Below are 24,854 nucleotides of genomic sequence, written 5' to 3' on the forward strand. Positions count from 1 at the left end.
ATAGCGAGAAGGCAAGTTTGCCCGATAGCGGAGCGATTAAGACAGCAGCGCGCAGGCGCGAGATCAGCGCACGTTGGGCACGTGATACCGGCCCCACGCCGGCTACGTACGCATGGAGGAGCTCTGTACTTTGCCGCGGAGTTCCCCGGCGCCAAGCTCTGACCAGTCGGAAACGTCCTTTCTGTCTCCGGGCGGAGTCTGGTGAGTGCGAAAGCTGTGACTTCTCGTCTCAGACTCTGGACCTGGCGGCCCCTGTGGATTAGGCGCCAAGCAATACAACTGGCTGGACTGTGCTTGCTGTCTGAACATCTAATCTAGAATGGACAACCAGAGTAGTTCCCAGCGGCGGCCCAAACCAGCAAACATCCTCTAAGAACTTTTTTTTTCAGTTCTTAGTAACAACTACAAAGGCAGCCCCTCTGGGGTTGTCGTTAAGGCCCATAAGAAAAATAATTTCTCCAGGGACTATGTAAAAATTCCTGTACTGCTAGCATTTTAGACATGAGTGTTATGTGACTTTAAAAACAGTTAAATTTAAATCGCTTTCCCTTTTAAGGACTTTGAAGGTCTCTAGAGCAGTGGTCCCCAAACTTTTTTGATAAAATATTCACATCAGTAAAACTTGAATCGGCACTCCCATTATGGGGATAATAATGTGTATATTAAATGCGTGTGCATTATAATTAGGCAAAAACATACTAGAAGAATCTAAAAACTAAATATAAATAGAAACCCTGGTATGATCTTCCTGCAGGCAGCCCACTTAGGGTATGGGTATCACTGCTCTGTGTAACAACCGGACTTCTTGGTTGTCTTCTCATACAAAACCTTTGTAAGCAGGAAACGTCCTATCTGGGGCAAGTTGTTTCTTTCCTTTGATACTAGACTGTAAACCGAAGACAGAGATTTTTGTGATTCTTTCACCACTTTATCCCCAATACTGTAATATATTAGCACATACCGATAAATAGCACAAATGATTGAATGTTTCCTTCTCCGTCATCTTTTTTGTAATAAACGTGTATCGTATTTCAAAATTCAAGTCTTGAATGGGGACTTGAAGTACTTCCACAATCTATTTTGTTCATTCATCTATAGTACAGACTTGCCATATATGTTTTCCATTATCTTTGATTCTACTTCCTCTGTGCCAACCTCACCCTATAGTCCAACACACACAGAGACTCCATTCATACGCTTAAATATGAGCTGCTTCATGGCAATGGTTATGACTTTGGCATCTTTGTACTCTAGTACTGAAGAGCGAATGGCATTTAGTGGATGTTCAACAAATGATTGTTTACTGATTAAATAACTACATTACTGATGGACGTAAATAAAAAGTTAAAACAGCTAGTCAGTCAAAAATATATATCCATTTGCTGCTCATTGTGTGTAGATAAGCATATAACTGATATGTCTCTAAAGAATGTGTATGACTATGTAGTGACAGATGGTAACTATCCTTATGGTGATGAGCATTGCATAATGTATAGAATTGTCGTATCATTACGCTGTACATCTGAAGCTAATATAACATTGTATGTCAATGATACTTCATTTTTTTAAAAAAAGGAAACGGGAAAATTGGTTTTTAAAAAGTGTACTTCCTCCTCATTTGGATTGTGGTTTTTGAGAGTATTATGCATCCTGATCAATGGTAGGGACTTCAAGGGGAGTTTAGTATTAGAAGACAGATTAATGCAATTAATGTAATATCACTCCAACACAGTATTCTATTAGATGTTTAGATAATCCAAGAAGGCATAAGTGTTGAAAAGAAAGTTACAAATCTGTAATGATTTAAAGATTATTTATGGAGATTATATATAAAGAAAAATGTTTTAAAGATCTAATATAAATTACTGGAAGTAATGAAAGTTTAGCAAGTTTGCTGGATTTTTATTTATTTGTTTTTTTAAAGATTTTATTTATTTGACAGAGAGATACAGTGAGAGAAGGAACACAAGCAGGGGGAGTGGGAAAGGGAGAAGCAGGGTTCCCGCTGAGCGGGGTGCCCGATGCGGGGCTTGATCCCAGGACCCTGGGATCATGACCTGAGCAGAACTAAACGACTGAGCCACCCAGGCGCCCAGGTTGCTGGATTTTTAAAAAAAGTATTGCAAAACTAATTGCATTTCTATAACTAGCAACAAACAAAATGTAATTTTAAAATGTGCCATGTAAAAAGCATGAAGACATAAAGAGTACTTGAAATTAAATCTGACTGAGTATGTTTCCCGGCAGAAAAAAAAATCTGGCACATTGAAATGTAGAATTGAGGAGAGTTTAATGAATGGATCATTTACTAAGATGTAGTGAGGATCAAAAGTAACCATGACAGGGCTCCTGGGTGGCTCAGTCACTTAAACCTCTGACTCTTGATTTTGGCTCAGGTCATGACCTCAGCGTCTTGAGATCAAGCCCAGTGTGGGGCTCCACATTGATTGTGGAGCCTACTTAAGATTCCCTTCTCCCTCTGTCCCTCCTCCACTTCACCCCTTATGTGTTTTCTCTCGCTCTCAAAAAAAAAAAAAAAAGTAACCAACAAGGAATGGTGAAACCCAGGGAGAAGATGGGGGTTCTAACCATAAATCTGAGTGGGCAATTGAAAGAAAGCAAACCAACATATTTCCAAATTGATGCACAGATTCAATACAATTCCAAGTAAAAGTCCCAGTTGTTGAAAATGAAACTTGACATACTAATGCTAATATATAGAATAGCAAAAGACCAAAACTAGCTGATACACTCTAAAAAAAGAAAAACAAGGGAGAAGACTTCTCTAAATATCATGAATATATTTTTCAATTTCAAGTGTAATAAACATTGTGGCGGGATGCCTGGGTGGCTCAGTCGGTTAAGCATCTGCCTTTGGCCCAGGCCGGGGTCCTGGGATCGAGTCCTGCTTCAGGCTCTTTGCTCAGTGGGAAGCCTGCTTCTCCCTCTGCTCCTCCCCCTGCTTGTGCATGCACTCTCTCTGTCGAATAAATAAAATCTTGAAAAAAAAAATATGTCAGAATGGCTATCATCAAAAAGAGAAGAAATAACAATTGTTGGTGTGGATATGGAGGAAATGGAACATTTGTGCCTTGTTGGTGGAAATGTAAATTGGTATAACCACTATGGAAAACAGTATGGAGTTTTCTAAAAGAAAAAAAATTGAGCTACTCTGTGATCTAGTAAGCTCACTTCTGAGTATATAGTCAAGGAAAATGAAATTAGTATTTTGAAGAGATGTCTGTATTCCCACGTTCATTGTAGCATTATTTACAATGGCCAAGGTATGGAAGCAACCAAAGTGTCCATCCATGGATCAATGGGTAAACGAAATGTGATATATATGTAATGTGGTATAGATGTATAATGGAGTATTATTCAGCCATAAAGAATGAAATCTTGCAATTTGTAACAACATGGATGGAACACGAGGGCATTATGCTAAGTTAACTAAGGCAAAGAAAGATAAATACTCTATGATCTCACTTATATGTGGAATCTAAATTTAAAAAAGCAAAACAAGCTGATAGATACTGAGAACAGATTGGTGGTGTCCAAAAATGGGGGCGGAGAGTGGAGAAAAGGGGAGGGGGCAAAATGGGTGAAGGGGGTCAAAAGGTACAAAATTCCAGTTCTAAAATAAATAAGCCATGGAGATGTGATGTACAGTATGGCAACTATAGTTAATAATACTGTATTGCATATTCAAAAGGGTGATCATTTTGCAATATACACAAATATTAAATCATTATGTTGTATACCTATTATATGTCAATTATACCTCAATTTTTAAAAATTAACAGCTTGAAATTTCACAGATTTGTTATCCCACAGGTTCTGTGTATTAGGAGCCCAACATGTTTTAACTGGGACTTCTGGTCACTATTTTAAAGGCTGAAATCAAAGTGTGGGCCCACTGTGTCCTCATCTGGAAGCTGAACTAGGGAAATATCTGCCTCCAATTAACATCAAGAACTTTATTAATATTATTCTTTCCCCTCTAATCCACAGTGTTGCCCTGTCATTAATTAGATTTTTCTGTATATGGACTATTATTTTGTTCCTTTTTTCTATTTTTATCCAGTGCCATTGCCACAATGGTTTTTGTTTTGTTTTTAAGATTTTATCTATTTGTCAGAGAGAAAGAGAGCACAAGCAGGGGGAGTGGCAAGCAGAGGGAGAAGCAGTCTCCCACCGAGCAAGGAGCCTGATGCGGGGATCCTGGGACCATGGGATCATGACCTGAGCCAAAGGCAGAGGCTTAACCGACTGTGCCACCCAGGCATCCCAATTCTAACAGATTTGGGAAATGATATCTTATTATGGTTTTGATTTGCATTTTCTCGTGATTAGTGATGTTGAGTACATTTTCATGTAACTGTTGGCCATTGTATTCCTTCTTTGAAAAAATCTTTATTCAGTTCCTCTGCCCATTTTTAAATTAGATTGAGTTTTTGCTATTGAATTGTTTGAGTTCTTTATGTATTTGGCGTATTAACTCCTTATCTGATATATGGTTTGCAAATATGTCTCCCATGGGTTGCTTTTTCAGTTCTTTTGCTGTGCAGATGTGTTTTAGTTTGATGTAGTCTCACATACTAATTTTTGCTTTTGTTGCTTATGCTTTTGTTGTCATCCGAAAAATCATTGCCAAGACCAAAGTCAAGGAGCTTCGTCCTGTTTTAGGTTTTTTTTTAAGATTTTATTTATTTATTTGAGAGAGGGAATGAGCGGTGGGGAGGGGGAGAGGGAGAAGCGGACTCCACACTGAGCAAGGAAATGGATTCAGGGCTCCATACCAGGACTCTGGGATCATGGCCTGAGCTGAAGGTAGATGCTTAACTAACCAAGCCACCCAGGATGCCCCTATTTTTTTCTAGTTTTATCACTTTAGTTCTTTAAGTCCCTAAACCATCTCAAATTAATTTCGTTACTGTGCATATGATTATTCAGTTTTCCCAACATCATTTACTGAGTAGTCTGTCTTTCCCCCATTGTCTATTCTCAGCTCCCTCATCAAGTGTTAGTTGACTCTACATACAAGGGTTTATTTCTGGGCTCTTGATTTTGTTCCATTGATCTATATGCCTGTTTTTACACTAGTACCATACTGTTTCGATTACTATAGCTTTGTAGTATAGTTTGAAATCAGGAAGTTCAATGCCTCCAGCTTTGTTCTTATTTCTCAGGATTGTTACCTCTACTTGGGGTCTTCTGTGATTACATACAAATTTTAGGATTTTTTTTTCTATTTCTGTGAAAAATGCCATTAGAAATTTGATAGAGATTGCATTGAATCTATAGATGGCTTTGCGTAGTATGGACATTTTAATCATATTAATTTTTCCAATCTGTGATTATGAAATATCTTTTCACTGGTTTGTGTCTTATGCAACTTCTTTAATCAAAGTGTTTAGTATATAGATCTTTCACCTCCTTGGTTAAATAATTCCTAAGTATTTTATTGTTTTTGATGTAAGTGTAAATGGGATTATTTTCTTTATTTCTTTTTCATAAGTTTTATTGTTAATGTATAGAAATGCAAATGATTTCTGTATGTTGTTTTTGTATCTTGCAACTCTGCTGAATTTACTAATTAGTCCTATAAATTCTTTGGTGGAGTCTTTAGGATTTTCTATATATGAAATCATATCATCCCCAACGAAGATGATTTTATTTCTTCTTTCCTGTTTTGAGTGACTTTGATTTTTTTTATAGGAACTCTGTGCTATTTTAGTTTATTTATTTAAATTCAGTTAGCCAATGGTGAGCACTGTCAATTGTGTAAGACTGATGAATCACAGACCTGTACCTCTGAAACAAATAATACATTATATGTTAAAAAAAAAAAGAGAGAGAAGATAGTAGGAAGGGAAAAATGAAGGGGGGGAAGTCAGAGGGGGAGACGAACCATGAAAGAATATGGACTCTGAGAAACAAACTGAGGGTTCTAGAGGGGAGGGGGTGGGGGAATGGGTTAGCCCGGTGATGGGTATTAAAGGGGGCACGTATTGAATGGAGCCACTGGGTGTTATATGCAAATAATCATGGCATACTACAGCAAAAACTATAATGATGTATGGTGATTAACCTAATTAAATTAAAAAAATAAATAAATTCAATTAACCAGGGGCACCTGGGTGGCTCAGTCATTAAGCATCTGCCTTTGGCTCAGGTCATGATCCCAGGGTCCTGGGATCCAGCCCCGCAGCATGCTGCCTGCTCAGCTGGAGAGCCTGCTTCTCCCTTTCCCTCTGCTGCCACTCTGCCTACTTGTGCCCTCTCTAGCTCTCTATTAAATAAATAAAATCTTTAAATTCAATTAGCCAACATATATTACATCATTAGTCCTTGATGTAGTGTTCAATGATTCATTAGCCTTTTATTGCTTCTTATCTGATTGCTCTGGCTAGGACTTACAGTACTATGTTGAATAGGAATGGTGGGAGTGCACACCCTAGTTTTGTTCTGATTGTAGAGGAAAGCTTTCAATCTCTCATCATTTGAGTTTGATGTTAGCTGTGGGTTTGTCATATGAAGCCTTTGTTATGTAAAAGTAGGCTCCTTTTATACCCAAATTGAACATTTTTATCACGAAAGGATATTGTATTTTGTTAAATGCTTTTCCTGCCTCTATTGAGATGATCATATGATTTTATCCTTCATTCTATTAATGTGATATATCACAGTTATTGATTTGCATATGTTGAACTATCCTTGCATCCCAGGGATAATCCCACTTGATCGTAATGTATGATCCTTTTAATGTGCTATTGAATTTGATTTGCTAATATTTTGTTAAGAATTTTGCATATATATTTATCAGGGTTATGTGTCTATAGTTTTCTTGTAGTGTCCTTATCTGACTTTCATATCAGGGTAATGCTGGCCTCATAAAATGACTTTGTGAGTGTCTCCTCCTTTCCAATTGTTAGATGATTTTGAAAGTGATTCGTGTTAATTCTTCCTTAAATATTTGGTATAACTCACCAGTGAAGCCATCTGATAAGTAGGCTTTTTGTTGGGAGAATTTTTTACTGATTCAATCTCCTTACTCCTAATTGGCCTGTTGCAATTTTATATTTCTTCATGATTCCGTCTTGGTAAGTATGTTTTAGGAGTTTATCTATTTGTTCTGGGTTATCCAGTATGTTGGCATATAAATGGATAAATGTTCAAAGTCTCTTATGATCTTTTTTTTTTTTTAAGATTTTATTTATCCGACAGTGAGAGACACAGCGAGAGAGGGAACACAAGCAGGGGGAGTGGGAGAGGGAGAAGCAGGCTTCCCACGGAGCGGAGAGCCCGATGCGGGGCTCGATCCCAGGACCCTGGGATCATGACCTGAGCCGAAGGCAGATGCTTAACAACTGAGCCACCCAGGCGCCCCTCTCTTATGATCTTTTTTATTTCTGTGGTATGTTACGGTACTCCTCTTTTATTTCTGATTTTATTTGAGTCCTCTCTCTTTTTTCTTAATGTACTTAAGGTTTGTCAATTTTGTTTGTCTTTCAAAAAAAAACCTGTTTGTTTCATTGGTCTTTTCAGTTCTTTTCTTTTTTTCTTTCTTTCCCTTTTTTTTCCCCCCTGTGATCTTTGTTATTTCCTTTCTTCTGCTAACTTTGGACTTACTTTGTCTTTTTTCTTTTTTTTTTAGTTCCTTGAGGTACAAAGTTAGGTTTTTTTTTCTTGATGTCTTTCTTTTTCCTTTTTCTTTCAAAGACTTTATTTATTTATTTATTTAGAGAGAGCATGCGAGCAGGGGGAGGAGCAGAGGGGGAGAGAGAGAGAGAGAGAGAGAATATCACGTAGACTCTGCTGAGCATGGAGCCCGATGAGGGGCTTGATCTCACAACCCTGAGATCATGACCTGAGCTGAAATCAACAGTCAGAGCCTAACTGACTGAGCCACCCAGGTGCCCCAAGATTTTTTTATTTTTAAGTAATCTCTACACCCAATATGGGCTTGAACTCAACAACCCTGAGATCAAGAGTCATGCTTTACCGACTGAGCCAGCCAGGTGCCCTTATATCTTTCTTTTTTCTTAATGTTTCTGTAAACTTCCCTCTTAGAACTGCTTTTGCTGCATCCCATAAGTTTTGGTATGTTTTATTTCCATTTTCATTTTCTTTGAGATATTTTTTGATTTCCCTTTTGATTTTGTCTTTGAACCATTTATTCAAAAGTATCTTTTAATTTCCATCAGTTTGTGAATTTTCGGGGTGCCTGGGTGGCTCAGTTGTTAAGCATCTGCCTTCGGCCCAGGTCCTGATCCCCGGGTTCTGGGATCGAGCCCCACATTGGGCTCCCTGCTCGATGGAGAGCCTGCTTCTCCCTCTCTCACTCCCCATTTGGGTTCTCTCTCTCACTGTCTCTCTGTCAAATAAATAAATAAAATATTTAAATTTAAAAAATCTGAATTTTCTAGCTTTTCTCCTATTATTTGTTTCCTGTTTCATAAAATTGTGCCAAGTATCTGGCACAATTTTAATCTTCTTTAATTTGCTCTGACTTGTTTTGTGACTTATCACGTGATCTCTCCTGGAGAATGTTCCATGTGCTCTCTGAGAAGACTATTTTGTTGCTGTTGGATAAAATGTTCTGTATATGGCTGTTAAGTCCCTTTGGTTTAAAATACGGGTCAAGTCCAATGATTCTTTGTTGATTTTCTGTCTGGATGATCTATCATTTGTTGAAAGTGGGGCACTGAAGTCCCCTACTATTACTACATTGTTTTCCATTTCTACCCACAGATCTGTTAGTATTTGCTTAATGTATTTAGGTGCTCTGACTTGAGTGCATATATATTTATAACTTTATATCCTCTTGATGAATTTACACCTTTATCATTATATAATGACCTTCTTTGTCTCTCATTATTATTTTTGGCTTGAAGTATATTTTGTCTGATGTAAGTTTAGCTACCCCTGCCTCTGGTTTTTACTTGCATGGAACATATTTTTTACACCTTTACTTTGAGCCTACGTGTAGGTAAGGACTTACTGATGCCATCTTATTAATCGTTTTGGAGCTGTTCTGTAAGTCCGTTGTTCTGTTCTTCCTCTCTTGCAGCTTGCTTTTGAAATTGATGATTTTCCATGTGATATTCTTTGGTTTCCTTTTCTTTATATTTGGTGAATCTACTCTAGCTTTTTCCTTTTGTCATTACCATGAGGCTTCTATAAAACATCTTATAAATATAACAGTCTATTTTAAGCTGATAACAATTTAACTTCGATTGCATACAAAAACTCTTTATGTTTTTATTGTCAATTTACCTCACCTTTGTAATATGTATCCCTTAGAAATTATTACAGCTATAGTTATTTTTTAATACTCTGATACTATAACATTTATTCTAGGGTTAAGTGGTAAACACTCCATCATATTCCTGACTAAGGTACTAACACACCTCTACCAGGGTGTTGTATGTTTTTATGTGACTAGCTAGCATCTTTTCATTTCAGCTTGAAGAACTCTTTTAAGCCTCTTTTGTAAGGTAGGTCTAGTGGAAGCAGGTATAGACCTGAAGGAACAAAGAGAAAAACTTAGAAACGTAGAGAAGGGGCCCTGGGGTGTTGAAACCTAGACATCTGGGGAGCAGAGACCAGCCAGTTAGTGCTGGTGCCTGTGCGAGGTGGCGATGAGGCTGGTTCTGCAAGTGTTAAAAAATTGCGAACTGGATTCAGCTGCTGTTACAGAAAAGCGTGACTGCTGCAGGGGTGAACAAGTGCGGTCAGAGTGATTTTTAGTAGAACCCCTAGCAGATAGAAAGCACCCAAGAATCAAACAGGAAAGAGCAAATCCCTTTTTCCTCCTCCCTATTGTAGATTTCCTTTCTTGCCCCTGCTGGAAGAGCGTACTGTGTGGTTTGCAGAGTCCAGGTGTCCCCCACTACGCAGGAGATAATTAAAGGGTGGGTGGAGCTAAGAGAAATTAGCCGGCCCAAGAGTTTATAATAGGGAAAACAAAATACATCTAAGGGTGTTTGTGTCACTGATGATGAATCTAAAGGAAGATTAACATGCTCCCCACTTCCCACTTCCCACATACATGCCCAACTGGCTGTATTTCCTGCTGACACCACCATTTACCAAGGCACCATTAGAGAATAATCTTTGACTCCTTGTGTGCAATTATCAACTTATGTCAATTAAATAACTATGCTGTCACTCACCTCGTTTAGGCACACACCATTTTTCACATGATCTAACGTAACACCCTTCTAAATGGTACTTCTGTATCTAGTTTCATCTCTCTTTAGTCTAGAGATTCTCACCCCATGCTGTATAATAATACCATCTGGGAAACTTTATAAAAAATCTCATTCCCAAGGATCCTGATTTAATTGGTTTATATTGGAGTCTGAGGATCAGCATTTTTAAAGCTTCCTAGGTAGTTCTAAAGTGCAGCCGGCTTTGAGAACCATTATTTCAGTCTGCCCTCCATATTAATATCAAATTATTTTACTATTACTGTGTGGCAGGCAAATCCCAAGATGTCAGTCCACGACCCAAAATTCCGCGGTGGTTATCCATATCAACAATGTATCCAACTGACATGCCCATGGTGCTTGGTCCATACCTCTCCAACTCCTGTTAATTCTTCTTCCTAACATTCTCACTGAACTGTAAACTTCTCACTTTATTTTCCAACAGTATTGAGCCACTTGCAATTTCTAACATAAGATATTCTCTCACTTATCCATGCATGTGCATATTTTATTCCCTGCAGGGAAGGAACCTCACTCAAACCACAGCAGGTTTTAATCACATGGTTAAAAACACATTTTGTAACTTTAATGTTTTAAAGTATTCCTCAAAATATATTACTTTCTGTGATGTCAATTATATGAAAAATTGTGAATGCATAGAAAAGGACTTGAACAAAATTAATTAAAATGTTAACTATGGTTGTCTCTAGGTGGCAGGCTTATAGATTTTACTTCTCTATTTTTAATGTAGTTTAGAATTTTATTTAATAATAATACAATACAATAAATTTAATTTAAGGTAGTTTAGAAATTTTCTACATTGGCATATATCTTATACAGTTAAAAGAAGAAGTAAAATTAGCAAAATCATTTATATATTTAAAAACACAAGATATATCTATTTATCTGAACCTCTTTGACTCCAAATAAAGATAAAAGTGTTTGATTAATAAAATGGGATAATGGGGAAATACTAACATTTGCTTAAACAAGTTTTTACCCCCATCCTACGCAAAAATATATCTTTTCTTTAGCCACTAGATGGCAGTCCCTTCACATGTGTTGGCCCATTTATAACCTTGAAGTGCCTTTGTAGGGCTTGTGCACGCTTTACATAAAGATTTTTATTTTTCAACAAATTATAATATATTTTTAGAAGATACTGCAATACATGCTAAGAAAATTGTGGTTTTTAATTATCTAAAATTTAAGTCCATTTCCTATTAAACACCTCACACTTACTGATATCACAAACAATTGTTTCTAATAGCCCCATCTCACTACTTAAAAGATGGCAGAAATTCCTTTCATGCTTGAATTTCCTTTTGCTTTTATTCTTGATTTAGACCTTTAGGCTTAAAGATGATACCGAAAGGAATTACTTAGTCTAGCTAATGTTATTCAGGGCTTGGAGACTACCAACTAACTCCATGTTGGCAGAGACCTAAGAATTGGGTCAAGCTTCCCAAAGTCAGAGAGTAGTAGGAGAAAGGATATTTCTGTGAAGAATGTCCTACTGACACATATCTATGGCAGAATGACTTAAAGTCCTTCCTGAAATAATATATTCAAGGATATTGATAATATTTATTTCTAAGATTTTAGAGGATACCAGAACTTTAGACATGATTTTTAAAATTAATTATTGCCCATTTCTCACTGCTCTTTGCATATAGGATATTGCAGGCATCAAAGAAATCCCAAAATCCTCTCCAGTTGTTTTCTCTTATTCTATGCCTTTCTTTCCAAGTCCAATTGCTTGTTAAAAAATAATTCCTCTCTGTGTTCCACTTTAGTTAGATGATGACTTATCTGCCTGGCATTACATTTCCAATTTACAATAAACAGTACTCAGGGAATAAGTCAAATTTGGAAGACTTGGAGCTGTTTTCCGGATTGACTGGGGCTTTTGCTTTCCAAAACGTGAGGTGCATTTTTAATGTCTAAATTTAAGGCCTGAACATTATGTTTAAGGGGAATTACTATATATTAGAAAAGAATATATAAGCACTTTATAACTTTCATATTTTTTCTGATGAAAAAAATGTATGTTCTTTATAAAATTTTTTACTCCAAAAGCTCAAAGAAGAAAAATTAAAATCACTCTTAATATCCCCACCCAGGGAAAGTATCCCATAATATATATCCAGTTATAAGGGTTTGTATTTAGAGAAGTGAATCTGGATGTCTGCATTCTCATCATTTTCCCCAGTGACATTTTCTCATTTGGAGTTCTGTTGCTTTTGGGAATGATTTTAAAGACCGTAGCAAAAAATATAGTGCATTTTGTTCTCAAAGTAGATGTCAACTTATACTTAAGAAAAAACCAGTTTGGTAAATTATTAACAGTTTAGTTTATTTGCATTATGTGTAAGGTTCAATATTTTTCTTAATTTATGTTAACACTTCAGGCTACAAATGAACTCTGTGACATGAACTGGAGCTATTCAACAGAATTTCCTAGGATAACAGAAGCTCTGAATGCTGTTCTTGCTATTCCATGATTTTCTGTGGGGCCTCAGCAAGTTAATTATCTTCTTTGTGTGTTTAATCCTCTTAGAGAGCAGCCCTCATCTCTTCTGCCACTCTATGAGGATGAATGTTTCTCTTTATCCTCTGCATATAGAAATGGAAAAAAGGAGAATTAAAATAAGAGAACAGGGAGCCTAAGTTTTGCATCAACCTAAGAAATATGGCTTCAGTGTCTAGAGAATTAAAAATGTCTGCTTCAGTCCTGTGTATTGCAGAATAATTTGAATTTTAAAATAAGATTAGAAGTCAATGTTCAAAATGAATATGGGTTGCTTTTCAATTATTTTTCTTGTCTTTTCAAACAAACAAACTAAAAAATAACACCATCTGTCCCTATTAATTGCAATTTGGTGTGAATGTAAAGTGATTTTTCGAAATAAGTAGAACTGTGCAGTTGTTTTAAAAACCTTTCATATTAATTCATCGAAAGAACACTGTAGATCACAGAGATAGATGGATAAGACATAATCTTTACATGGAGTCTAGTGAAGGAGTCAAGAAAAATGTAGAATTATAGTGTATGAAAAATATTTATTTACAGTGCTGCTGTGTTCCAGGCAGTATCTTAAAGACCGGGCTAGAACAGTGAAAAAAAAGACACAAATATTTCTGCTTTTTTTTTTTTTTTTTTTTAAGTAATCTCTTTGCCCAACCTGGGGCTTGAGCTCATAACCCTGAGATCAAGAGTTGCATGCTCTACCGACTGAACCATCCAGGCACCCCCATTCTGCTTTCATGGAGCTTACGTTTCAGTGGGGACAGAGAGAGTAGATACATAATCAAATAATATGCATGGTGTGGCACATGGTGATGAGAGCTGTGGAGAAAAATAATGAGCTATAGGAAGTGACATTGATAAAGTCACATTTTATCAAAGTCCTGAAGGAAATAAAGGAGTGAGTCATATGGATACCTGCATGAAGAACATTTCAGGGAAGAGAGGAGCAAGGAGGCCACCAAGGTTTGAGGGTAGTCATTGAGTTGGAGGTTGGTAGGAGATGAAGTGAGAGAGATGGAGGTGGGCACAAGGGGAGGTCATGTAGGTTTTTGAGGACATTGTAAAGACTTTGGCTATTACTCAGAGTGAGGAGGGAAATCAACTGGGAAGTTTTGAACAAAAGAGTAAGATGATCTGAGGTTAACAAAGGGACACAAATTAGGAGGATATTGCAATAATCCCCTGGAGAAATGATGGAAACTTGTACCACCATGGTACAGTGGAGGTAATACACGGTGGTCAGGTTTTAGAATGTTTTGAAGGAAAAGCTGACAAAATTTGCTCATGAATTAGATGGAGGCTGTGAGAGAAAGAGCCAAGATTTCTTTGTTTTAGTGAAAACATTCACATTTATTAAATGCCTATATTATGTTGTATAAAATACAGCTTATATTCTGCTTTGACTACTGTTCATTCCAGCAACTTCCTGATGTTGGCTTTTATTTTTATTTTATAGTTTTAAGTGGGTATATTTTTGGTCATCTGTTTTATCACTTATTTGTCTAGCTAAGCCCTCATCCTACATCAAAACTTTGCAATTCCAGTAGAATACAATTAAGAATATGGAGATGTAGCTTTTGTCAGAAAAGGCAATATATTTTAAAATCCTGACTTAAAAATTATCTCTGGAAAGCAATTAAACCAATTATATTCTCACTTCTATCCAGTATTACAAATTAAACTTTGAAGGTCCTTCTTTTCATGTTTCTTTCTTTCTTCCTTTCTTTCATTTTGATTGAACAAAATTAAAGCAGTTTTATTACAGGTTATGACAGAGGCTGTAATATTCTAATTCACACAGAACAATACAATGGGTTCATTTTCCACTACATATGTTTGCTCATGGACTTCCTTTTTTTTTCACAACCTTCTTGTAGAACTAATATTTGCAAAACAGAAAAATTTTAATTTCTAGGAAGCCACCTTGGTTCCCCCATTTCTAGTGTCATTTTCAATGTACTAATTCTGAAATCGTAATTTAAATCTTAGCTACAGTGTTGGTTAAAAGCATAAATGAAAGCAGAGACAAAATTACAGTAAAAATTTTTTCTATTGTTATTAAAAATTCAAAGTAAATTATAGTTAAATAGTTCACTTTTTTAAATTTTTTATTGTTATGTTAATCACCATATATTACATCATTAGTTTTTGATGTAGTGTTCCATGATTCATTGTTTGTGCATAACACCCAGTGCTCCACGCAGAATGTGCCCTCTTTAATACCCATCACCAGGCTAACCCATCCCCCTACCCTCCTCCCCAATAGTTCACATTTTAATGGGTTTTTTTTTAAGCTTTTATTTAAACTTGAGTTAGTTAACATATAGTGTAATATCATTTCAGGAGTATAATTTAGTGATTCATCATTTACATATAACACCCAGTACTCATCATAGCAAGTGCCCTCCTGAACAGCCATCACCCATCTAGCCCATCCCCCACCCACCTCCCTCCATCAACCATCAGTTTGTTCTCTATAGTTCACAGTCTCTTATGGTTGGCCTCCCTCTTTTTTTTTTTTCCCCTTCTGCTATGTTCGTCTGTTTTGTTTCTTAAATTCCACATATGAGTGAAATCATATATTTGTTTTTCTCTGACTTATTTCACTTGGTATAATACACTCTAGCTCCATCCACATCATTGCAAATGGCAAGATTTCATGCTTATTTCTATAATGTTCACAGAAAAGAACATGCCCCAATCACCTTCCTTTAATCTTATCACAGTAACCCATCACAACTGTAAATGCATTGAATCCTTCAATAAGAGACAACCTGGCCACTACAATAAATTCTCCAAGAACCAAACCATTGTTGTGCTTCTTTTCCTATGAAGGGAATGCTGTGCTCAGAGGAAAATTTTGTTATGATGTGGTTGATTTATAAGTGGGAGTGGCAGCACATAAAGGAACCAGTATTCATTTCTTTGGGCTGCCATAACAAAGTACCACAAACTAGGTGACTGAAAACAACAGAAATCTATTCTCACACAGTTCAAGATGCTAGAAATACAAAGATCAAGGTGTTGGCAGGACTGTGTTCTCTCTGAAGTTTCTAGAGAAGAATCTGTTTCATGCCTTTATCTTCACTTCTGGTGTTGCCAGCAATCCTTGGCTTTCCTTGGCTGTAAATGCATCACTTCAATCTCTGCCTCCGTCTTTGTGTGGTGTCCTCTCTGTGTGTCTTGTGTTTGAAATCACTGGTTTATTACAAAAGCAGGAATGGCCAGATGGAAGAGATGCTTAGGGCAAGGTATGTGAGAAAGGAGGGTGGGGTTTCCACACCCTCTCTGGGTGTCCTACTCTCCAGCACCTCCATGTCTTCACCAACCTGGAAACTCCAGCGTCAAGATTTGTGGTCCAAGTAATAACATTCTTAGTTAATGAGAATCAACATTGATAATTTTATACTATGACATAGCCCATGTAATTTCTTTAACACCAAGGTCATAGATTGCTGCCAAAAAAGATTTATTTCTTTTCCATGCCCTAATATACACCATACTCCATATAATCGGTTAGGCATCCTGTAATCTTCAATCAGAAAAGAATAAGAAACCCTTGTTCTGTAATGACTACCAGGCTTCAACACTATTTCTACCAAAGATCCTGCCAGATCTTTTGGATCAGTTTTCAAGGCACCAGGTTGTTGACCAGACCCCGGGAATGGGCCAAGTGGGAGACCATCTCCATTTACTATCTTTAATAATAGTGACTTAAAACTTTGTTTGCATCATTCAAATGGTGTGATGTCCTTGTTCTTTTCTAGTGAACCAGAGTCTTTCATTATCTATGGTAAGAGTCAGGTGCTTGCCTGGGGAGCATTATTTGGCTGATCCTTCCATTTAAGCAAACTTTGTCTAAGCCATTCAGGTATAACCAAGGCTTTACAAACACCCTTTCAATCATGGCTCCCGCATCTGCTTATGTCTCTCCTTCTTCATGCTAAGATTGGTTTGAGAATTCATTTGAGTTTAAGCTTGTAGGTGGGGCTCCCTGTGAGCAGAAGTACCTGGCAATGACAAAGGCGAAGGAAGTGAGGCAGGGACTGACACCTTATTCACAGTTGTTCCTGAGTATCACCTTTTTAATATCCAAAAGTCATCACCAACTTTACTAGTTATTTAAATAAGGGTCACTGGGACATATCACTTCTGCTTCCACTGTTGTACCTGGGCCCTAGGAGGTGTAATGATTAAGAAATACTTCCTGAGTACTTAAATTGATACTTATATCCTGCTGCTAAGGATTCAGTGGTGAATAAGGGCTCTGCTATCATAGTGCTTGCATTTTATTAGGAGAGATAAGTAAGTATATATGTTAATTAAATAATTCCCCAAAATGATAAAAAAAAATAAACAGGGTAATGTAATAGAGTTACTTTGGTAGGGGGTGGGTGGAATCATGAGGCTTCTTTAGAATGAGTCAACAGAGAGGTGACATTTGACATGAGACTGAAGGATGAAAAGGAACCTGTCATCTTCACTTAGTAAACATTCATTTAAAGTCTAAGATACAGGGGCTCCTGAATGGCTCAGTCTGTTAAGCCTCCAATTCTTGACTTTGGCTCAGGTCATGATATCAGGGTCATGGGATTGAGCCCTGCATCAGGCTCTGCACTCAGCAGGGAGTCTGCTTGGGATTCTCTCTCCCTCCTCTTCTGGCCCCGCCTCATGCATGTGCATACTGTCTCTCTCTCTCGAGTAAATAAATCAGTCTTTTTTAAAAAGTCTAATATATATAAGCTTGGTATCAGGTATTGGAAAAAAGTGTACTGAGAGAAAAATATAAAGATGAAGACAACATGGTCCTTGCCCTTTGGAACCTGATATCTAATGAGGAAGACAAACATATATGTTAATACATGCAGTAGAGAGAAGTGTAAGAGAGATGTAAGCAAAATGCCAAAGGAGTACAGACGGAGAGGGATAGTTCTCATTAAAGTATTTGGGAAGATTCGAGAGATGAGCTTCACAGATGAGGTGACAGCTGAGCTTGGCAATGATCATAATGGCTCAGAGTCATCAAGTCCCATCTCTGTGTCAGCCACTATGCTAATGGGATTTACAGGAAATTTCTCACTTAATCCTGCTAACCCTAAAAGGCAGAGACTATTAATCATTCTCATTTCACAATAAATGTGTGAACCCAGCTTTGAACCCAGTTAATCTAAATATAGAACTCATTCTTATACAGATACCATGCAACTAAATAAGAATCAGTTGGTTCACTATTGTCTTTCTCTTTTTAGCTTATTCTTTTGGTGTTGTGTATTATCTAAACAACTCTTACCACATAATTCTGATTCATACTATCATTCCCAAAACCTATGGACATAATAAAAACATTTAAAACTATGAGGAAGATGTTATAGCTCCCGTATTTAAGAACACGTAAGTTATTAAGATAAAGTGTGTCCCATGTGTCTTGGTTTGCTGTTTCTAAACAGAATTTGATTCATTTCACACGAAATAGATAACATAAAGTAATTCTTTCCCCAGACCATCAAGCTAAGAACGGCAAGTCTATAAACCCATAAAGCCAACGAAAGATCCATAATCTTCATAGGGTGTTAACAAACAGAATCAAGACTTTTACCGGAAACCTAATATGTGAGCTTTAAGTTCAGGCAAGTGTTTTCTTTGGAAAACAAGGTATTAGCTTACATAATTTATATTTGGAAGGAAAGAGCAAAATAAAACTTATCTCTCTCTCTCTCTCTTTTGTCTTTTATGAAAGAGTAATATTTTGGTGACCCTGGAGATGTAGGAATGTCACAAGTTGATTTATTTGTTATTTTCTGATTGTGATAAATGATAGATGATCCTAAAAGTTATAGTCGGCTATATTTTAGGTAGTGAAGCTGAGTTAAATATAAGAATACATCAAATTTTAAAAATGAGACATTTAGTATTAATCTTAAAGGTCTCTGGTTTAAGTTTACCTAGGTGCTGACTATAAGTTTTTTTCAATCTTTTAAAAATTATGTTCCAGGGAAATAAATTGAGGAGCACATTTCATATTCTAGGAAATTAATGTTTCTTCTAAAAACTGGCCATCTCAGCAGAAAGGACATAAACTGAATGAGGTTGTCTTTTTAACTACCTCACTTTTGTAAGACTCATTCTTTTTTTTTTTAAAAGATTTTATTTACTTGACAGTGACCTAGTGAGAGAGGGAACACAAGCAGGGGGAGTGGGAGAAGGAGAAGCAGGCTTCCCACCGAGCAGGGAGCTGGATGAGGGGCTCAATCCCAAGTCCCCAGGACCATGACCTAAGCTGAAGGCAGACGCCTAACGACTGAGCCACCGAGGTGCCCCTAGACTCTTTCTTTGATGACATGTTTGAAGGGGGAGTTTTTGTTTGCTTGTTTTACTTTCTTGCCTCTTCAAAAGCTGGGAAAAAGAAAGATGACACATAACAGGGGTATAGATTTGATTATCAATCAGCATTTAACTTAGATGCTACTGTGGGGTCTAATTTGATATTGTAATGCATGAAATTATTTGCATTACTACATTATGTAAGCATTGTATAATCCATATATATTATATACAATACATATATAATGTATATTATGTATGTATAGAATAGGTTATTAATATTATATAATATTATAATGTATAATTATTTGGCAATATAATGTATGAAAGGAATTTCCTACTACCTTTAAACACTTAGGAAGAGCTAGACAAAAAGTTGCACTGATTAGAATTGGAGAGGCATATGGTTTAGCATTTGAATTATGTGCATAATCCAGAAGTAACCTACAGAAAGTGACTTGGCTCTTTAGTCACTGTAGCAGATTGTGATTTTATTTTATTTTTTAAATTTTTAAAATTTTTTTATTTTTAAATTTTATTTTATTTAATTCAATAAATTAACATATAGTGCATTATTAGTTTTAGAGGTAGCGTTGAGTGATTCATCAGTTGCATATAAGAGCCAGTGTTAATTACATCATGTGCCCTCCTTAATGCCCATCACCCCAAACTGTGGTTTAAAAAAAACAGTTGCAGGGGCACCTGGGTGGCTCAGTCGTTAAGCATCTGCCTTAAGCTCAGGTCATGATCCCAGGGTCCTGGGATTGAGCCCCGTATTAGGCTCCCTGCTGCTCAGTGAGGAGCCTGCTTCCCCCTCTGCCTCCGCCCCCGCCCCTCACTTGTGCCGTGCGCACCCGCGCTCTTTCTCTCTCTCAAATAAAGAAATAAAATCTTAAAAAAACAAAAACAAAAACACAGTTGCAATGGTGTCTCCTACCCATGTGCTCTTTAAGAGCCTTGCCACTACCCAAAAATGGGAGTCTAGGTCCTTTCTCTTTGAGCCTGAGAAGTCCATTGTGACTGCTTCAAGTAAAGCAAGGTCATGAAAATGTCATCCATACCCACTTGTTTTCTTGGGACACTCACTATCAGAACAATAACTACACTGTGAAGAAACCCGAGAAAGTCATGGAAGGACTCATGTAAAGAGAAACTGAGACCCCTGGCCACAGCCACAGCTGAGCTCCCAGATGACAGCCTGCACCAACTTGCTAGGTATGTGACGGAGCCATATTGAAATTGGATCCTTCAGACCCCAGTCAAGCCATTCCAGCTGATGGGCACTATGCAGAGCAGAGATGAACCACCCAGGAGAGCCCTGTGGATTTGTAAGCAAAATAATTGCCTTGTTTTAAGCCACCGTGTTTTGGTGCGGTTTGTCATGAGGCAAGAGATAACTGATAGCGTAACCTGACGTTTGCACGAGAAGATGAATCTGGAAAGGAGCTCTGCTTTTAGTCGCTGAAAATGGTAACCAGTGAATATCAAGGAATTAAGTATTTCCCATGTAGATAATACTGTTTGGTTCTTAATATTTTGATAGTGATAAAGTGTTCAAGAATTTGCAGCCATATTTTAAAGTCTTCACATCCATGGGGAAGACAATGGAAACTACTGAAGAAGACAAACCACCTAAAGTGACAGGAATTTGTAAGAAAAGAAGACCTAGAAAAAGTCACAAGCAGCTTTTGTATTTGAGGGCTGGGTAGAGGAGAAGGATTCAGCAAAGTTGGCGGAAAAGAAGCTGGCTGGGGAGTAGCAGGATGAGCAGAGTCTGGGGTAACGAAGAAGCCAATGGGAGAGTGTTTTAATGTGAAGCATCTGTCCATGTTGATCATGTTTTATTTTTGTTAGATGTGAGAATTAAAAATAAAGAGGTTGTAAAGAAAATGTTATATATTACCAGGATCGAGGTAAAATCAAATGTTACCTAAGAGAGATCTAAAAAAAATAGCATATAAGCATATATATCTTTTAAAAGTTTGCAAGTCTAGTTGAGAAATGAACTATACATAAAATGGCACAGAAGTAACAGGAGAATATAAATAGATTTGGGGATATAGGATAGTTCAAAGACGATTAAGAATTATCTTAGTAAGTTTGGTTGGAGGTGGGGCTTAAGATATAGTAGTTAGAATGGCAGAGAGCAAGATAGGAATAGAAGGATGAATGTGGGTATGAAATGCATGTAGACAAATAGCAATTGGAGCCAAGGGAGTTAATATTATCACCAAGAACAAATATAATAGTATAAGGAATAAAGATTTTCAGGGAATTGAAGAGCCTGTCGGAGATCACCTAATGGATGACTTGAAGACAAGGTAGTCTACTGCATGGTAGTCTATTGAGTAACTGAAGGAATTAAAAAAAAAAAAAAAAAACTAGAAAGAATTAAAACCTGGAATTTTACAAAGAGGTCATTCACACTATCCAATCTAGTCTGCACTAGTGAGAGACGCTTTATTTCTAGAAACGGTTATTTTAAGCATTTCAGTATCAAATATATTTATCAATAATTCTATTGCTAATGAACCATCAAGTTTGAGCAGTACAAGACCAAACATTTGGTTTTTTTCATGGCAGTTTTATATGATCCAAATTTTCCATGTAATCATTCAACCCTTTAATTGTGCATATATAAAATTTTACAGCCTTTCTTGCTAGCACTAATCTTAACTTTCCATTCATTTTAACTGTGAAAAAAAATCAAAGAATATTAATTTTTCTAAGTCTAGCATTTTCCCATGTGTTCCATTTTTTTTTTTCTAGATGTCAGAACTAATCTCATTGTCCTTAAGTTTAGCTCAGGACTGGGCTATGATCCCACAATTTGTCTGGCCAGGGAAACTCCAAATTCATTGGCTACTTTTCAAAAGATCAACAGATGTTCCCGCTAAGATTGTTTGTTGGTCTCCTGAGTCAAAAGGCATCCAAAAGAGACAGAATTAACAACATACTAGATTTCTAAACCCCAGCCTAATGCAAAAGAGAAAGTAAACAATTCCTAAGAATATAAAGAATACAAGTCCTTTGAGTAAAGGAAAACAATGTTTTCCTTAAAGTTAAATTCTAACATCCAAGGAGATACACTACCCATATCTGTAGCAACCAAAGCAACAATTTTCAATTTACATTGGCCTTTGGAATTCTCACATCAATAATCCTGAAAATCATAATAGCTTAAATGATTCAGATGCTAGCCTAATTACTATATTGATAAGCCACTTGGTTTTGATTGATTCTAAACCATACCTTTTTAGAGAGCATGGATTTTCTTTTGAAACAATGGTGCAAGGGAAACCTTAAGATTATTTGCTGCTTACAATCAAAAAACTTTCAGTGTCTGCTAAACCTACTGTAAGGCTAGAGTGGATGGTCAGTCAGATAATTTTTTAATGTATTTATTCATCTCATTTATAAATACATATATTATCAGAACTTATCTGTTAATATTAGTAGCAGTAATGTTGCTCAAAAGTCTTAAAAAGTAGAAGGATACTGAAGAACATGAACAGATCTACATCTTTCTGAGTATCTGGAAAACAAAAAAAATATTACTTACCTAAGTTTTGCATTGCTCAAAGGTCACCCTTATCTATGATTTCAGCTCAATGATTCATAACTCGTGGATATTTCTTGAAGGTTAATATATCCACCAACTAGAATTTTTTCTAATGATTCCACCTTTCCATTTAAAATAATCTCTTAAAATATAAAGGCAAAACATCCTCACCTAAACTTATAACCTACTAAATATAATTTTATAGTTTAGGAGTTAAATTTAATAATTTAATATTGCTTTAATGATTCAAGAGTTTAGAAAATTTTAGCATCAGTATTTTGAACATTAATTCTAATTATGCAAAGTGACATATGGACTATCTATCATTTCTTTTCAAATAACTGTTGTGTTAATCTAGATGCTCTGAGAATCAGATGCTGAGACAGCATTAAATGGGGAAATGTTTATGTTGGTGTGAAATGGAAGAGTCCAGAGAGGTTGAGAGACAGGTCTGATCCCAAGTGAAGGACAGAGAAAGAGAAGATTAGGAAGAGGGAAGTTCGGGTGGGAGCCCCGTAGACTGTACCACACTGGATAGATGGCTCAGCAAAGCCGTTAATGAGTCCTTGAAATCAAGTTGGCCGACAAAGAAGTCCTTTGTCTTCTTAGGCTGATCTTCCTTAGTATTCTGCTGCACCTGCTCATTGGCTGGAAGCCACCGGTGAGATGCATGTCCTCAGCTCAAACCCTGAGGGGAATTTCAACTTTAATAGCTGGAGCCCTCAGTTAACTACTTTCCCTGGAGGAGGAACTTTGTCAGGCACATTCGAATGGCTCCCACAACCATGAAATCAGCATCTCCAAACCTGGCCTTCTTCATGATTTCTGCTTCTAAATTGTGAACCGCCTACTGGAAAGCTCCATCCGAATACTCTGGTGACATCTCAGATTCAGTAATTCAGCACTTTCCAAAATGAATACATTAGTTCTGTCCTAACTTATATCACCATTCCCCCAAGTACCAAGGACAGCCTTTTGTCTCTTCTCTCCTTTGCCTTCCAGATTCAAATAACTAATGAATTTTGTTGGTTGAATCTCTACCCCATTTTTTCTTTCTCCCTTCTGTAGGCTCCCTATGTTGCTGCTATAGTTTAGACTCTCATTACCTTTATGCTACATTATCTGTACTATTGGCCCCTCTGCAGGTGTCCCCTATCTCCCAGCTCTCCTTTCAAATACTCTTCGAGTGCTGCTGCCAGGTGAATCTTTTTGGAAGGACAGCCTTCATTGTATTATTTTTTTTCCTCTTTTTTTAAATTTTTTTATTGTTATGTTAATCACCATATATTACATCATTAGTTTTTGGTGCAGTGTTCCATGATTCATAGTTTGTTCATAACACCCAGTACTCCATGCAGAACGTGCCCTCCTCAATACCCATCACCAGGATAACCCATCCCCCTCCCCCCCCCTCTAGAACCCTCAGTTTGTTTTTCAGAGTCCATCATCTCTCATGGTTTGTCTCCCCCTCTGACATACTCCCCTTTTCTTCCTCTCCTGTTATCTTCTTCTTTTTCTTTTTTCTTAAAATATGTTGCGTTATTTGTTTCAGAAGTACAGATCTGTGATTCAACAGTCTTGCACAATTCACAGCGCTCACCGTAGCACATACCCTCCCCAATGTCTATCACCCAGCCACCCCATCCCTCCCACCCCCAACCACTCCAGTAACACTCAGTTTGTTTCCTGAGATTAAGAATTCCTCATATCAGTGAGGTCATGTGATACATGTCTTTCTCTGATTGACTTATTTCACTCAGCATAACACCCTCCAGTTCCATCCATGTCGTTGCAAATGGCAAGATCTCATTCCTTTTGATGGCTGCATAATATTCCATTGTGTATATATACCACTTCTTTTTATCCATTCATCTGTCGATGGGCATCTTGGCTCTTTCCACACTTTGGCTATTGTGGACATTGCTGCTATAAACATTGGGGTACACGTACCCCTTCGGGTCCCTACATTTGTATCTTTGTGGTAAATACCCAGTAGTGCAATTGCTGGATCCAACGGTAGCTCTAATTTCAACTGTTTGAGGAACCTCCATACTGTTTTCCAGAGGGGTTGCACCAGCTTGCATTCCCACCAACAGTGTAGGAGGGTTCCCCTTTCTCCACATCCCCGCCAACATCTGTCGTTCCCTGACTTGTTAATTTTAGCCATTCTGACGGGTGTGAGGTGGTATCTCATTGAGGTTTTGATTTGGATTTCCCTGATGCCGAG

At 37.2% G+C, this 24,854-nt stretch overlaps 1 long non-coding RNA gene across 1 annotated transcript in view; it reads left to right on the top strand.

The window, feature by feature from the left end:
* Window positions 1–34: 34 nt before the first annotated feature.
* Window positions 35–24,854, top strand: part of LOC112830144 (uncharacterized) — a 40,670-nt gene continuing 15,850 nt past the window's right edge. Inside the window, exon 1 of the long non-coding RNA XR_012373981.1 lies at window positions 35–201. This is a non-coding gene — a long non-coding RNA (uncharacterized lncRNA). The remainder of the gene's footprint in view (window positions 202–24,854) is intronic.

This window comes from Callorhinus ursinus, unplaced genomic scaffold, assembly GCF_003265705.2.
Source record: "Callorhinus ursinus isolate GAN/ISIS: 27379988/994484 unplaced genomic scaffold, GSC_fseal_2.0 scaffold27, whole genome shotgun sequence".
NCBI classification, from domain to species: domain Eukaryota; kingdom Metazoa; phylum Chordata; class Mammalia; order Carnivora; family Otariidae; genus Callorhinus; species Callorhinus ursinus.